Here is a 17,941-nt window from a genome sequence, read left to right as displayed (position 1 = left end):
GGAAAGTGGTGGCCCCCTAACCATTGGAGTCTTTGCCAAACTTGAGCTGTGGGCCTGTGAGTAACAGTACAACATCATCATTAGCAGCCTACTCAAAGCCTTGGGAACAGCTACTGATGCCTTGGAGCTTTTTTTTCTCATTTCTTCCTCCTTTCTCCTCCTCTCCCCTGCCTCATCCAATAGAAAAACCACATTAAGCCACTAAAACACCTGCTGGCTCAAATCCTAAACCCCTTCCTGACAAACAGAGACCTGTATTCACATTCCACACAGTGATTCCATCATCACAAAGAAAACTGCAGAGAAACCCAGCACACTTGAATTAATAACCAAAAAATACAATAAAATAAAATACACCAGCTAAACCTTTGCAAAAATATTAAATCATAAAAGCAAGACAAAACAAATCAATACACAACTAATAGTTAAAGACAATTTCAAAATGTTTAGGTAACAACAGGCAACCTCCAAAAAAAAAAAAAGAAAGAAACAGGATAAGACAATAGAAATAAGATCTCAAACAAAAGTCTCATTAAACATGGAGGAAGAGGAGGCAATAGAATTATCTGAGAAGGAATTTAGAAAGTATGTTTATAGAACTCAAGGAAACCCCAAACAGAATCAAGGAGAACACAGACAGTACCCTGAAAGAACTCAAGAAAACCATTCAAGAATGAAATAACAAGATTAATACACAAACAAAACTCATACAAAAACAGCAGTTAGAAATCCAGAAGATGAATACCAAAATTACAGAACTGCACAACACAGTGGAAGCACAAAAGAATAGTCTAGAAATGGCTGAAGAATGCATTTTCCAACTAGATGATAAATCCCTTGACACCAGCCTGTATGAAGAAAAATCAGAACAAAGATTTAGGAGAAATGAAGAGAACCTAAGAGTTATATAGGACGACATGAAAAGAAACACCATAAGCCTCATGGAATTCCAGAACAAGAAGAGGTGGGAAATAAAAGTACTGAGAAAATTGTAGAAGACTTACTAACAGAAAATTTCCCCCTTATCATGAAGGAAGAAAAGATATTTGTCCAAGGAGCTCCAAGAACCCCATACAGGATAGATCCCTAGAGAAAAACACTGAGGCACATCATAATCAAACTCTCCAAACCCAAAGACAAAGAAAGAATCTTGCAAGCTGCTCAGAACAAAAGAATTATTAATTATAACAATGAAACAGGCTGAGTTCTGATTACTCAGCAGAAACCATGCAGGCAAGAAGGCAATGGGATGGCATATCTAAAACACTGCAGGAAAAGAACTTCCAAACAAGAATCCTATATCCAGCCAAAGTGTCCATCAAATATAAGGGTGAAATCAAGACATTCTCATATGAACAGAAATTAAGGGATTTTGTGAAAATCAGACCAACCCTATAAGAAATGCTTAAGGAAGTCATTCCAATAGAGAACCCACAAAAAAGAACAACAAAATCAGGGCACATAACATCAACACTAAAACCAAATCAGAAATAGACACTCAAAATAAGACCATAAAACACCGTACAGTAAAAAACAAGCAAGTCAATCTGTACACAACAACAGCAACTAAGCAAATAGAAGGAATGAAAGTTCTAGGTACAAAACTTCCAAATGGAGAGGAAAACAGGACAATGTCCTCATAGAGTAAATGTTTCAAAAATATAGAGACAAGAATTCACTCAAAGGTAACCACAGAGAAAATTAACAATCCCCCTGAGCACATCCAGAAGGAAGGAAAATATATGGGTTTAGTAAACACAAAACCAACAATAAAGAAGAAAAGAGAGTAAACACTTGACAACAAAATGAACTCAGCACAGAAAAGTATATGGACCAAGGAAACTCCAAGAGTATGACCAAAAAAAAAAAAAAAAACATAATATAGAATGACAGCAATTAATGCATACTTATCTGGTAGCATAGTGCCTAAAGCACTTGACTGCTAACCAGAAGGCTGGTGGTTCAAACCTACCAGCCACTCCTTGGAAGGAAGGTTGGGCAATCTTACTTCTGTAGTGATACTGCCTCAAAAACCCACGGAGGCATCGCTATGAGTCGGGGCCGACTCGATGGCACATAACAACAACAACAACCACTAATTACACTCAATGTGAATGGACTAAATGTGCCAGTTGAGAGAAAGAGAGTGGCAGACTGGATAAGAAAAGAAGACTGATCAATATGCTGCCTACAAGAGACCCACCTTAGACATAAAGATAAATACAAACTAAGAATTAAAGGGTGGAAAAAATATACCAAGCCAACAGTAACCAAGAAAGATCAAGAATGGCAATATTAATTTCTCATAAAATAGACTTTAAGGTGAAAAACAACATAAGAGACATACAAGGTCACTATATGATGCTGAAAGGGTCAATTGACCAAGAAGACATTATGATAATCAATATCTATGCACTCAATGAAAGTGCTCCAAAATATGTAAAGCAAATATTAATTGAATTGAAAAGGAAATCAGACAACTCTACAATAGTAGTAGGAGATTTTAACACACCACTTTTAAGGAGGGACAGATCAATTAGATAAAAAACTTTAAAAAGATACAGAAGAACTCAACAACACAATCAACCAACTTGACCTCATAGACATATAAAGACCACTCCACCCAACAAAAGTGCAATTCACATTCTTCTCCAGTGCACATGGATCATTCTACAGAATAGATCATATGTTAGGACATAAAACAAGCCTCAATAAATTAAAAAACACTGAAATACTACAAAGCATCTTCTTGGACCACAATGCTATAAAATTAGAAATTAATAACAGGAAGATCAAGGTAAAACATCAAATGTAGATGTTGAAAAATACACTGCTCAAAAACTGCTGGGTAACAGTAGAAATAAAAAGTGAAATAAAAAAAATTTCTAGAAACAAATAAGAATGAAGATACATCTTGCCAAAATCTATAGGACACAGTGAAAGCAGTACTCAGAGGTCAGTTTACAGCAATGAATACATACATCAAAAAAGAGGAAAGAACCAAAATGAACACTCTAAGTCAACAACTCCAACAATTAGAAAAAAAACAACAAAAGAATCCTACAGTATCTAGAAGGAAGGAAATAATAAGGATCAGAGCAGAAATAAGTGAAACAGAAAACAAAAAGACAATAGAAAAAGTCAACAAAACAAGAAGCTAGTTCTTCAAAAAGATTAACAAAATTGACAAACCATTGGCAAATCTAACAAAAGAAAAGAAAGAAATGATACAAATTACTAGAATAGTAAACAAAAAGGGTGTCATCATGACAACCAATTGAAATTTAAAAAAAAAAAAAAAGATACTGACAGAATATTATGAAAAACTGTACTCTAACAGATTTGAGAACCTAGAAGAGATGGATAAGTTTCTGGAATCACAAGACCTACCGAAACTCCCACTCAGAGATAGAATACTTGAACAGACCCATAACAAAGGAATCAACTGAACAGGTCATAAAAAGTACTTCCCACAAGAAAAAGTCCTGGCCCTTATGGCTTCACTGGAGGATTTTACTAAATATTCAGGGAAGAGTTGACACCTATACTACTTATGCTATTCCAGAACATAGAAAAAGATGGAATTCTCCCAAACTCATTTTATGAAACAAGCATAACACTAATACAAAACCACTAAAAAGGAAAACTACAGACCAATATTTCTCACAAACATAGACGCAAAAATCTTCAACAAAATCCTGGCCAACGGAATCCAACAATATAACAAGAAAATAATACATCCTGACCAAGTGGGATTCATACTTGGTATGCAAGGTTGGTTCAACATCAGAAAAACAATCAACATAATCCACCAATAAACAAAACAAAAGAACCATATGACTATATCAATTGACACAGAAAAGGTATTTGATAAAATATAACACCCGTTCCTGTTCAGAACTCTCAGCAAAACAGAGATAGAAGGAAAATTCCTCAACATAATAAAAGGCATATATGCAAAGCCAACAGCCAATATTATTATTAATGGAGAAAGACTCAAAGCATTCCCCTTGTGAATGGGAACCAGACAAGGATGCCCTCTATCACCACTCCTATTTAACATTGTGTTGAAAGCCCAGGGCAATAAGGCAAGAAAGTGAAATAAAAGGCATCCAAATTGGCAAAGAGGAAGTAAAGCTATCCTCTATTCACAGATGATATGATCCTATACATAAAAAACCCAAGAGACTCAGTAAAAAAACTACTGGAACTAATAGAGAGGTTCAGCAAAGCGGCAGGATACAAGGCCAAGATACAAAGATCAGTTGGATTCCTCTACACCAACAAAGAGAGCTCTGAAAAGGAAATAATACCATTTACAATAGCTAGTAAAAAGATAAAATATCTAGGAATAAATCTTAACAGAGACACAAAAGACCTATACAAAGAAAACTATAAAACACTACTGCAGGAGCCAACAAGGGATCTACATAAATGGAAGAACCTGCTTTGTTCATGGATAGGAAGACTGAATATTGTGAAAATGTCAATACTACCTAAAGCAATCTTCACATTCAATGCAATCCCAATCCAGATAGCAACAAATTTTTTTAAGGACATGGAAAAACCAATGACTAACTTCATATGAAAAGGAAAGAGACCTTGGATAAGTAGAGTACTACTGAAGAAGAACAAAGTGAGAGGTCTCACACTCCGGGATCTTAAAATCTACTATACAGCTGCAGTAGTCAAAACAGTGTGGTATTGGTACAGTGAAAGATAGACCAATGGAACAGAATTGAAAATCCAGATATAGACCCATCCATTTATGGACAGTTGATCATTGGCAAAGGTCCAAAACCCATTAAATGGGAAAGAGATAGTCTGTTTAACAAATGGTACTGGCAAAATTGGATATCCATTTGCAGGAAAATGAAACAAGATCCATACCTCACCCCATACACAAAAACAAACTCAAGTTGGATCAAAGACTTAAATGTAAAACGAAAAACTATAAAATTCATCAAAGATAAAATAGGGGCAAATCTAGGACCCTTAATTAGTGGCATAAATAGATTACCAAACATAACCCAAAATGCACAGGAGGTAGAAGAGAAGCTAGATGGCTGCAACCTTTTAAAAATTAAATTCTAATGCATACCTAAAGACTTGGTAAAAAGGGTAAAAAGAGAACCTATAGACTGGAAGAAAATATTTGCCTATGACATATCTGACAAAGGACTTATCTCCAAAATCTATAGAAAACTTCAACCCCTCAACACCAAAAAGACAAACAATCCAATTCAAAAATGGGCAAGAGACATGGACACTTCACTAAAGACAATATGCTGGCAGCCAGCAAACACATGAGGAATTGCTTGCAACCTTTAGTCATTAGAGAGATGTAAATCAAAACAACGATGAGATATCATCTCACCCCAGCAATAATAGCAAAGTTCAACAGGTCAGAAAATAACAAGTGCTGGTTTGGAGAGGTTGTGGAGAGATTGGAACTCTTATACTCTGCTGGTAGGATTCTAAAATGGTACAGCCATTGTGGCAAATGGTATGGCATTTCCTTAAAAAAATGAAAATAGAAATACTATTTGACCCACCAATTCCATTACTAAGAATATATCCTAAAGAAGTAAGAGGCAGGACACAAACAGACATATGCACACCTAGGTTCATCGCAGCACAATTCGCTATAGCAAAGAGATAGAAAAAACCTAAATGCCAATCAATGGATGGATGGATAACCAAATTATGGTACATTCACACAACAGAATACTATGCTACATTAAAGAACAATGAAGGATACACAAATCACCTCACAACATGGATGAACCTGGAGGATATCATGCTGAGTGAAGTAAGTTAGTCACAGAAGGACAAATATTGTATGAGACCATTACTGTAAAAAGACAAGGAATGGTTTGCTTAAGGAAGGGAAATCATTTTGTAGGTTACTGGGATGGGGAGAGAAGAGGTGGGAATAACTTTGGGCTGGTTGGGGGCCACATGATGAGGGGGGCAAGGGGAGGGATGGTATGGAAAGAGTCTGTGACCACCATGATAACATTGGGGAAAGGGAGGACACCAAATTGTGCACATAAGATAAAGACGACAGAGGCTAATACCAGTATATCTACAATACTGCATTACCATTAACACCAAACACCAGGCTACAGATAAACACATAAACATCTGAGAAGATCAGATGAGTGTCAGTGAACAGGATTATACTCTAGACCAAGGATAGATTCAGCTGAGGCTAATCTTCCACAGATAGCAGTGATACAAAATATCTGCAATCCTTACAGAAACAACAGAAAACAGACATAGAGCTATCCCTCACAGACAGCCAGACACTGTGGGAGAGAGATCCAATGGGTCTACTGACTCAGGACCATAGTATTGGGGGACACCAAACTCAAGTGGCACAACAAAATACATAAAAATCTTGTCCCACAACCTACATTGGTGAGTTGCAACAGGTTTTAAAAGATTTTAAGCAGCCATCTAAGATTCAGCTAGTGGTCTCCTATCGTCAGAAGAATGTGAAAAACCAAGGGCATTGGAAGGAATCAGCCCTAGGACATGACAGACCTCGAGACCAGAAGAACTACATGGTTCCTGGCTACCAATGCCAACCACTCGGGAAAGGATCAAAACTGGAGAACTCGGATAAAATGGAAGAAAAACATGGAACAAAATCCAAGAACACGATAATGACCAGAATTACAGGTTGGAGGGACTCTGGTGGGACCCCCAATACTATGACCTTGGGATACACTTTGGGCCTGGAATAAAACTCACTCCCAGGGGCTGGCTCCCATACCAATAGTAAATAATATGTACACACAGACCACGCACCCACATACTCTATGGAGATGCATCCCTTGGAGTAAATGACCACAGGGCATCAGAGGGGCAACATTCACATGGAGGAAATGCAGGACACACAGGAGTGCATAATTATGAAGGGCACGGGGTGGTGGCGGTTACTGGGAAGGGAAGGGAGGAGAGTGGGTTAGGGTGTGGGATGGTAACTGGGGAGTGAAATCAAATAAATATACACAAACTGTTGAATGTAAAACACACTCTGTTTTGTAAATTTTCACCTAAAACACAATTTAAAAAAAGAAGAAGATGAAGAAGAAGAATTAGTTTCCCCATCTGCAGAAAAGTCTTATGACTAAAGACAGTTAAAACATTTTGGCTTGGGTTGTTAGCAATATTACTCATTTTTCAATCAGATAAGAAGGAAGATGTGAAAACTGTCCTTCTGTAAACTTTAATACCAACAAAAATATCTTTTATTATAATTACAGCAATAATAATAAAACTATAATAGTGAGTCATTACAATGAGGCAGGCTTTATGCTAAATAAATAATGATCTAATTTCATCATCAAATGATTTTTGTTTCATCTTACTTATTCACTCATTCTGCAAATGAGAACTGAGGCTCAGAGATAAAGAACCTCACCCATCGTCACACAGATCATATATTTGGAGCTGTTGTTCAAACTCATGCTGTATGACTCCAAAGCCCAAATCTTAGCTACTCTGTCATATTGGGAGATAAGTCTTATGCTTTTCAGTGTATTGAAAACACTCATATTTTTAGACTTGCTTATTGTCACAGATCATACAGTGTTACCACTAATCAATGATCTCCCTTCACAAAATAGAAATAAGGCATTGAGCTGAAACCAGTGGTACTTACTTGCTTTATTATTTACTCCATTATTCACAAGCAGCTGGCCTTAGAAGAAGACTCAACTATGGTACCAGCTGGGAAACAGCACATTTCTATTTTGGGGTATTGTTTATTCAGCCCTCACTCACTTCTTCATTTATTTATATAACAAATATTTACTGAGGACTTGTTATATTTCAGACATTTTTCTAAGCACTTTTGAAATATCATTCAATTTAATCTTTACAATAGACTTGAAGGTACTATCATTGTTATTTTACAAATGAGAAAATAAAACACAAGGAGACTGAGTAACTTCTCAATAGTCACATCACTTAAGAGGTGGAGCCAAGACTTTAAAAGAGAGCCTGACCCAGATTCTCCACCTGCACTCCAAATTTCTTGTCTTTGTTAGCTGCAGAATTAGCTCAAAGTTAAATAATTACTATTGACATCAACATTAAACAGCCTTGAATTTTATCTTCAGTTCTTTCAGCTTGAGAAATGTAAAGCATGTTCTTCCCTTATGGTTTTCTAACTCCAAGTCTTTACATGCTTTATCATGATACTTTAATTTGTCTACTTGAGCAGCCCTTTGAGACTTTCTGTTAAGTACTTTTCTTTCGTCATTTCTTCCATTGGCTTTAGATACTCTCTGTTCAAGAGCAAGTTTCATAGTCTCTTCTGACATTGATATTGGTCTTTTCTTCCTTTCCTGTCTTTTTAATGATATTTTGCTTTCTTCATGTATGATGTTCTTGATGCCATTTCACAACTCATCTGGTTTTCAGACACTGATGTTCAACATGTCAAATCTATTCTTCAGATGGTCTCTATTCAGGTGGGATACAATCAAGGTTATATTTTGGCTCTTGTGGACTTGTTTTAATTTTCTTCAGCTTCAACTTGATGAGAACACACGGGGCATTTCTCAAGCTAAAGGAACTGAAGAAAAATCCAAGCCTCGAGTTGCAGTATTGAAGGATTCTAAGGGGAAAAAAATTGAATGATACAAAAAGCATCAAAAGAAGATTGAAGGAACATATCGAGTCACTGTACCAATAATTGATTGACTTTCAACCATTTCAGGAAGTAGCATATGATCCAGAGTAAATGATATTGAAAGAAGTCCAAGCTACACTGAAGGAAGTGGTGAAAAGCAAGCCTCCAAGAATTGACAGAATACACATTGAGATGTTTCAACAAACAGATGGAGCACTAGAGGTGCTCACTCATTTATGCCAAGAAATTTGGAAGACATTTACTTGGCCAACTAACTAGCAGAGATCAATATTTATGTCCATTCCAAAGAAAGCTGATCCCACAGAATGTAGAAATCATTGAAAAATATCATTAATGTCACAGGCAAGTAAAATTTGTTGGAGATAATTCAAAAGATAGTTGCAGTGGTATATTGACAGGCAACTACCAGAAATTTAAACAGGATTCAGAGGAGAGTGTGGAATGGTGGATATTATTGCTGATGTCAGATAGATCTTGGTTGAAAGCAAGGAATACCAGAAAGATATTTACAGGTGTTTTATTGACTTTGCAAAGGCATTTGACTGTGTGGATCATAACAAATTATGGACAACATGTGAGAAATGGAGATCACTTAATTGTGCTCATGAGGAACCTGTACATAGACTAAGAGGCAATCATTCAAACAGAACAAGAGGATAATGAATGGTTTAAAATTAGGAAAGTTGTGTATCATAGTTATATCCTTTCACCATACTTTTTCAACCTGCATGCTCAGCAACTAATCTGAGAAGCTGGACTATATGAAAAAGAACATGGCATCAGGATTGGAGGACGTCTCATTAACAACCTGTGATATGCAAGTGACACAATTTTGCTGGCTGAAAATAAAGACGTCTTGAAGCACTTATTAATGAAGAATAAAGACTATAACCTTTAGTATGGATTACACCTCAATATAAAGAAAACAAAAATTCTCACAACTGGGCCAATAGGTAACATGATAATAAGGGAGAAAAGATTAAAGTTGTCCAGGATTTCATTTCACTTGTATCCACAATCAACACCTGTAGAAACAGCATTAAAGAAATCAGACAATATATTGCACTTGGCAAATCTGCTGCAAAAGGGCTCGTCAAAGCTTTAAAGAGCAAAGGTTTCACTTTGAAGACTAAGGTGCTTCAGACCCAAGCCATGGTATTTTCAATCACTTCATATTCTTGTGAAGACAGGAAAATGAATAAAGAAGAAGAAAGAAGAATTGGTGCATTTGAATTGGTTTTGGTGAAGAATACTGAAAATACCACGGACTGCCAGAAGAACAAACAAATCTACCCTGGAAGAAGTACAACCTAAATGCTCCTTAGAAGCAAGAATAGCTAGATTTCATCCCACATACTTGGATTATATTGTCAGAAGTGACCAGTCCCTGGAAAAGAACATCATGCTTAGTAAAGTAGAGGATCAATGAAAATCAGGAAGACCCTTAATGAGATGGATTGAGACAGTGGCTATGATGATGGGATCAAGCATAGCAAATATTGTGAAGAAGATGCAGGACCAGGCAGTGTTTCACCCTATTGTGCTTAGAGTTGCTCTGAGTCAGAGAAAATTTGATGGCACCTAACAAAACAACAGCACTGACATAAACTATTTTTTAAAGAATAGTAATTATTAAGGAACTCTGGTGGCATAGTGTCTAAGGCATTTAACTACTAACCAGAAGGCTGGAGGTTTAAACCCACCAGCCACTCCTCAGAAGGAAGGTTGGGCAATCTACTTCCATAGTGATACTGCCTCAGAAACCCAAGGAGGGGTCGCCATGAGTCAGATCCAACTCTACGGCAGTGGGGATTAGTTACTGCTAACTTAATAAATCTGTTTTTCTCCTTTATTATATAAAAGAGGAAATAGTGGCAGTCATATTTGCTATTTTATCCACAAGTTTCAAAATAGTAAAGAGTAATATTGTGGTAGTTAAGGTTATGTGTCAACTTGACTGGGCCTGGTTTTGAGTGGCTGGGCAGATGGATGTAGTTATTCCCCATGGTGAGATTGGTCATTAACTCCATGGTGGAATCTACTGGAGCAGTTGTGTAGCTGCTTTAGGGATGTGGGCTGCTTCCAATATATAAAAGATGCAACTTTGAAGGAGGTCTCCAGCTTATGTCACCCTTGGGCCCTACATGTAGCCAAGTCATTTTTCACAAGCTTGCCATGTTTTATGCTGATCTTGGGACTTTTAATGGACTTGAATCAATGGCCTCCCATGTAGTTTGACATTATCAGGATGGTACTTTGTTAGTTGTTGACTTTAGGTTTGTCAGCCTCAGCAGCCAGCAGCTGACTGAGTGAAGAAAAGCCTCCAGCTTCAGTGAGCCAGGAGCAAGAGTCAGAGCTGAAGCCCAAGGTAGAGGGGTTCTCACCTAGCCTCTAGAGCCTGGCACTTTGAACTCAGACTTCTAACCTCCAAAACTGTTAAAGCCATCCTGTTTGTGGTATATTTCTGTTAGAGTTGCACTAGATAACCAAAACAAATATCTAGGAGTCCTCTGGTTCAAAGTTGTAAATTAGGAACAGAGGCTTCTCCGTTGAAATGACATAAAAGATATGCACAAATAAAAAGAATACTATAAAAAAAAAAAAAAGACATTGAAAGCATGAAGGGGTGGGCCAAGGATGTTGAGAATTCCAGAAAGATAAACTACAGATAGGACTAGATTGTTGGAGAAAGCAGGTTACAACTTTCTGAGTCCTGATGGCACAATAGTTAAGCTGTCAGCTGCTAAACTAAAAGTCATTGGTTCAAACTCACCAGCAGCTCCTCAAGAGAGAAGATTACAGCCTAGGAAACCTGACAGAACGGTTCTACTCTGTCATATATGGTCATCATGAGTTGTAGTCAATTCAACAGCACCTAACAGCAATATGATGTACCATTTTTTTTCCCCAGAAGAAACAGCCTACAAGAGCAAGGGTAAGCACAGACATTTCTATAAGAGACTCCAAGAAAGTTAAGTTATAACTAGTAAATACAAAGAGTGGTGATTCTCACAATATTTTTTTCAATAACTCCATTTAGAATGGTAGGAGGTCATGTTTGTTTCTTTATGTAGAGGCTATTATCAATGATATGTGTCCTCAAGATACAATCTGATGTTGTTCCCTAAAGAAAAGGAATGAGACTCCCAGTAAGAGTGAAAAGAGAAGCAAGGTAAGTTTGGTGTATATATAGACCTTCAGAGCACTCATAGCTTGGGAGTGGGAGTAGAGGAAAGAAGTTAAGGTGGCTTAACTTAACCAGAGACTGAGTGAGATGCCCTAAGCATCTGATCTCAGAGAACCCTCCTTACCTTGATGCTTCTGCTGCTCTTCCTCATTGTATCCCACAGGGAAACTGACCTCACAACTGTATCCTGACAGAATACTCAGAACCACAGCCCACTATCCCATTTAACAGACAAATAGCAACTCCAAACACCTATGTCAAATAAGTCTCCTAACCATCGGTACATACAAGTACTGCTTACATTTTCTACCTCTGGGTTTCCTGGGAGGCTTTTTCCAATGTATAGTGTTTGCTGGTGTTGGGGTGAGGACCTGTGTTGACCACATGAAAGAGAAGGAAGTTCACTGGTGCCTTATTGCTGTGTTGAGAGGCTATTGTATGAGTTGATGCATTCTGGAGGAATGATGTTGTAAAACTTTTGTCCCTTTGGGCTTCTGTACAGTGAATAAGGCTTATAAGTACATATACTCTTTACTGTATGTGATTGGGAAGGTGCAGTGTTTGTGATTAGGTAATATTCAAGGGAATAAGCTATTTTCAGGCACAGTACACTGTAAGCACACATCCTTGACTTACTTCACAATCACAAGTGCATATAAATACTACTTACATGCTTAGCTGGTTCCTCCTCAGTAATCCCTTGCCAAACAGTAGCTGCAATACAGTTATGGGAGGAGTGGACCACATTGACAAGAAGTGGTATGCAAGTGGAAGGTATGGCACTGGAAGGTGTTCTGCCAAATGGTGGCTTTGACTGCTGAATTTCTTTATTGGCTTTGGCATAATAAATAGTTTTACAAGGTGGAACGCAAACAACAGGGGCAGATGCAACCAACTGTCCTTCAGGACTGCTCTCTTTAGGCAATTTACTAAAGGCCTGGACATCAAAAGAAGAGAAAAGAACTTCCTTTCTTGTCAAGAACAAGCAAAGAGTCAGCAGGGTGCCAAATAAAGTACAGCTCTAACAGGTTGGAAATCATTTACCTATCAAAGGAACCAGAAGGTAATGTGTAGAATGCAGCACTAAGAAGAAGCAGACTTTAACAACAATTATGTGCAGCTGGAGGAGGGTGGCTTTAAGTGTTACTACATGTTTTCAAATATTTCACTTAATGAAATAAAATTGCTAGCATATAATGATTTTTTTCCACCCCATATCCCATCTACCCTACCACCAGAAATCTGCTGAGACATATATATCTCACATAATATTTATCAAAATGCACCATACTAAACAAAACATAAGAGCTCTGGTGGCATAGTGCCTAAGGCACTTGACTGCTACCCAGAAGGCTGGCAGTTCAAACTCACCAGCCACTCCTCCGAAGGAAGGTTGCGCAATCTACTTCTGTAGTGATACCACCTAGGAAACCCAAGGAGGGGTCGCTATGAGTCAGGTCTGACTCGACTGCACATAACAGCAACAACAACAATAACAAACAAAACATATTAGACACCACTGTGTTGCTGTGAGGCTGGATCCTATGGGACCTGCATTTCAAATACCAGCAGGGTCACCCATAGCGGAGAGGTTACAGCAAAGCTTCCAGACACAGAAGAAGGAAGAGTCATCCACTTCTCAAAGAATTGGCTAGTGAAAACCTTATGAATAGCAGTGAAACACTGTCTGATATATTGCCAAAAAACTTTATGAATAGCCTCAAACCATTGTCTGATACATTGCTGAAAGATGAACCTCTCGGGTTTATCAGGCAATCAAAATATAAATGAGGATGAGTTGCCTCCTCAGAGTAGAGTCAACTTAATGATATGGTTTTAGTAAAGTTTTCAGGACCTCCATTTGCTGATGGGCCACAACTCAAAATGGGAAGAAACAGCTGCAAACATGCATTAGTGATCAGAACACAGAATAATCAGAACAAAGGATGAATGTAGGCCTTAGTGAGCTGAAATGGACTGATTTGGACCATTGTGAATCAGATAATCATATGACCTATTATGCTGGGGAATGACAAAATGAAGAGCAATGGTATGGCATTCAAGATTCAAGATCTTGATGATCTTAATAGATCATCAAGATCTATCCCAAAGTACAATGCTGTATACAGTGATAGGATAATATCCATACACCTACAAGGAAGATCAGTTGATACTACTATCATTCAAATTTATGAACCAAGCAATAAAGCCAAAGATGAGGAAATTCAAGACTTTTACCAACTTCTGCAGTCTGAAATTGACCATGCAATCAAGATGTACTGATGATTACTGGTGATTGGAAGGCAAAAGTTGGAAACAAAGGAATATCACTGGTAGTTGGAAAATATGGCCTTAGTGATAGAAAAGTTTTTGTAAGACCAATGACTTATTCATTGCAAATACTTTTTTCCATCAACATAAATGGTGGCTATACACATGGACCTCACCAGACAGAATACACAGGTATCAAATCAACCACATCAGTGGAAAGAAAGAACGGGGAAGAAAGGTCAATATCTTCAGCAAAAACAGGGCCAGAAGTTGACTGTGGAACAGACCATCAACGGCTTACATACATGTTCAAGTTGAAGTTGAAGCAATTAAAACAAGTTCAGGAGAGCCAAAATATGACTTTAGTTATATCCCTCCTGAATTTAGAGACCATCTGAAGAATAGATTTAATGCACTGAATATCAATGACCCAAAACCAGATGAATTGTGGGATGACATCAAGAACACCATAAATGATGAAAGCAAAAGGTCATTAAAAAACAGAAAAGGAAAAAAAGACCAAAATGGATGTCAGAAGAGACTCTGAAACTTGCCCTTGAAAGGAGAGTAGCCAAAGTAAATCGAAGACAAAACAAGATAAAAGAGCTGAAGAGAAGGTTTTAAAAAGCAGCTTGAGAAGACAAAGTCAATTATTATAATGAAATATGCAAACACTTGGAGTCAGAAAACTAAAAGGGCAGAACATGCTTGGCATTTCTCAAGCTGAAAGAACTTCAGGAAAAATCCAAGCCTTGAGTTGCAATATTGAAAGATTCCATGGGAAAAATATTGAATGATGCAGGAAACATCAAAAGAAGATGGAAGGAATACAGAGTCACTGTACAAAGAAGTGTTCAATGTTCATCTCTTCCAGGAGGTGGCAAATGATCAAGAAATGGTATTGGAGGAAGAAGCTAAAACTGCACTGAAGGAACTGGCAATAAACAAGGCTCCACAATTGATGGAATACCCATTGAGAAGTTTCAACAAATGGATGCTGCACTCGGGGCACTTACTCATCTATGCCAAGAAATTTGGAAGACAGCTACCTGGCTAACTCACTGGAAGAGATCCATATTTTTACCCATTCCAAAGAAAAGTGATCCCACAGGATGTGGACATTATCAAATAATATCATTAATATCACATGCAACCAAAATCTTACTGAAGATAATTAAAACATGGTTACAGCAGTATATTTACAGAGAACTTCCAGAAATACAAGCTGGATTCAGAAGAGGATGTGGAGTGAAGGATATCACTACTCATGTCAGGTGGATCTTGGCTGAAAGCAAAGAATACCAGAAAGATGTTTACCTCCGTTTTATTGACTATGCAAAAGCATTTGACTGGGTGGATCATAACAAACTATGGATAACATTGAGAAAAATGGGAATTCTGGAACACTTAATTGTGTTCACGAGGAACCAGTACATAGACCAGGAAGCTGTCATTTGAACAGAACAAAGGATACTGCATGGTTTAAAATCAGGAAGGGAGGGCATCAGGGTTGTATCCTTTCACCATATTTATTCAATGTGTATGCTGAGCAAATAACCTGAAAAGCTGGACTATATGAAGAAGAGTGTGGCATCAGGATTGGAGGAAGACTCATTAACAACCTGTGATATGCAGACGACACAACTTTCCTTGCTGAATGTGAAGATGACTGGAAGTACTTACTGATGAAGATTAAAGACTTCAGTCTGAAATGCAAATTACAACTCAACATAAAGGAAATAAAAATCCTCACAACTGGATCAACCAATCAGCATCACATAAATGGAGAAAAGATTGAATTTGTCAAAAATTTCATATTACTTGGATCTACAATCCACACAAATGGAAGCAGCAGTTAAAAATCAAATGTCGTATTGTACTGAGAAAATCTGCTGCAAAAGATCCCTTTAAAGTGCTGAAGAGCAAAGATGCCTCCTTGAAGACTAAGAAAACTAAACTTAAGCCAAACCCAAGCCCAAACTTAACCCAAGCCGTGGTATTTTCAACAGCCTCACATGCATGTGAAAGTTGGACAATGAATAAGGAAAACCAAAGAAGAATCGATGCTTTTGAGTTGTGGTGTTGGTGAAGAATATTGAAAGTACCATGGACTTCCAGAAGACTGAACAAATCTGTCATGGAAGAAGTACAGCCAGAATGCTCCTTGGAAGGAAGAATAGCCAGACTTTGTCTCACCTACTGTGGTCATGTTGTCAGAAGGGACCCTTCACTGGAGAAGGATATCATGGTTGGTAAAGCGGAAAACCAAAAAAAAAGAAAAGAAAAACTAAACTCACTGCTGTCGAGTCGGCTCCAACTCATAGAGACCCCTCCTTGGGTTTTGGAGGCAGTATCACTATGGAAATAGATTGCCCAATCTTCCTTCCAAGGAGTGGCTGGTGGATTTGAACTGTCAGCCTTCTGGTTAGCAGTCAAATGCCTTAGGCATTACGCCACTAGAGCTCCCTGAATCAGTGAAAAAAGGGAAGATCTTCAGTGAGATGTATTGACACAGTGGCTGCTACAACAGGCTTAGGTATAGCAATGATTGTGAGGATGGTCCACAACTGGGCAGTATTTCGTTCTGTTGTGCATAGTGTTGCTATGAGTCAGAGCTGACTTGATGGCACCTAACAACACAACATACAAAAAGTTAAAAATATTCAATGATTCAGCATGTATTCCATCAGTGAAAAACATTATATCTACAAAATCTTACAGAAGAAGTCAGTATGGCTGACCAATCCATTTCCTTATTTGAAAGTATGAATGAGTAACAAAGGATCATCAGATAAGAAAACCCAGAAACTGATGGACAGAATTGAAAAAAATTTAGCACTGATCAAGTGAAAACAAGTAATTCAGGAAAGACAAAATACTTTTTTTAAAAAAAGAATTGATAAAGCTGACCTATAAAATGAAATTATCTGAAGACTGAGTTAGATCTCTGTAAGATAGTTAAGAAATTCTATGAGAGTACAGATCTAAAAAACAAAAATGGAAAATATATGGCATTCCAGAGATGAAAACAGAAGCAATGGAGAAGAAATTATGAAAGAAATAACAGAAGATTTCATGCACCCAAGAAAAAGACAGGCTATACGCAAAAAACCACCCTTATTTATACACATTTAAACTATAAACTTTCCAAGGAAAAGCAAAAAAAGAAAAACATTTTCCAGAGATTACAAAAAAGTACTTATCTTCAAAGAGAAGACAGTGAAATTTAAAACAGATTTCTTATCGTAATATTTATCAAAATGTGGTTAGTGGAAGAAGAGTAAGGAGGAAGGCAGGTATTGTAGAAGTCCTGGATCCACCAACTTTCAAATTGAGAAATTAATAGTTTTATAAAATGTAAATTAAGAAATGGAAGAATGTGGAGAGTATTATAAAACATGAAGCATATTTCTCAAAGGCAATCACCTGAAAAAATAAAACTTAACACTGTTAATTATGATTAATTCCTCTGGGAAAACGAACTGTACCCTCCTATAGTCTGTGTGTATTTTTTCCACGTTATCAGTGTGTTTGTGTTTATATAAATTATGTTGTTGTTGTTAGGTGCCGTTGAGTTGCTTCCAACTTATAGTGACCCCATGCACAGGAAAACGAAACACTGCCTGATCCACGCCAGCTACATGATCCTTGCTATACTTGAGTCCATTGTCGCAGCCACCATGTCAATCCATCTCATCAAAGGCCTTCCCCTCTTTCATCGACCCTCCACCTTACCAAGCATGACATCCTTCTCCAGGGAATGGTCCCCTCTGACAACATGACCAAAGTAGGTGAGATGAAGTCTGGCCATCCTA

Source organism: Orycteropus afer, unplaced genomic scaffold, assembly GCF_000298275.1.
Source record: "Orycteropus afer afer isolate SDZICR_OR568_19922 unplaced genomic scaffold, OryAfe1.0 scaffold00016, whole genome shotgun sequence".
Classification (NCBI taxonomy): domain Eukaryota; kingdom Metazoa; phylum Chordata; class Mammalia; order Tubulidentata; family Orycteropodidae; genus Orycteropus; species Orycteropus afer.
This window is presented reverse-complemented; position numbering follows the sequence as displayed.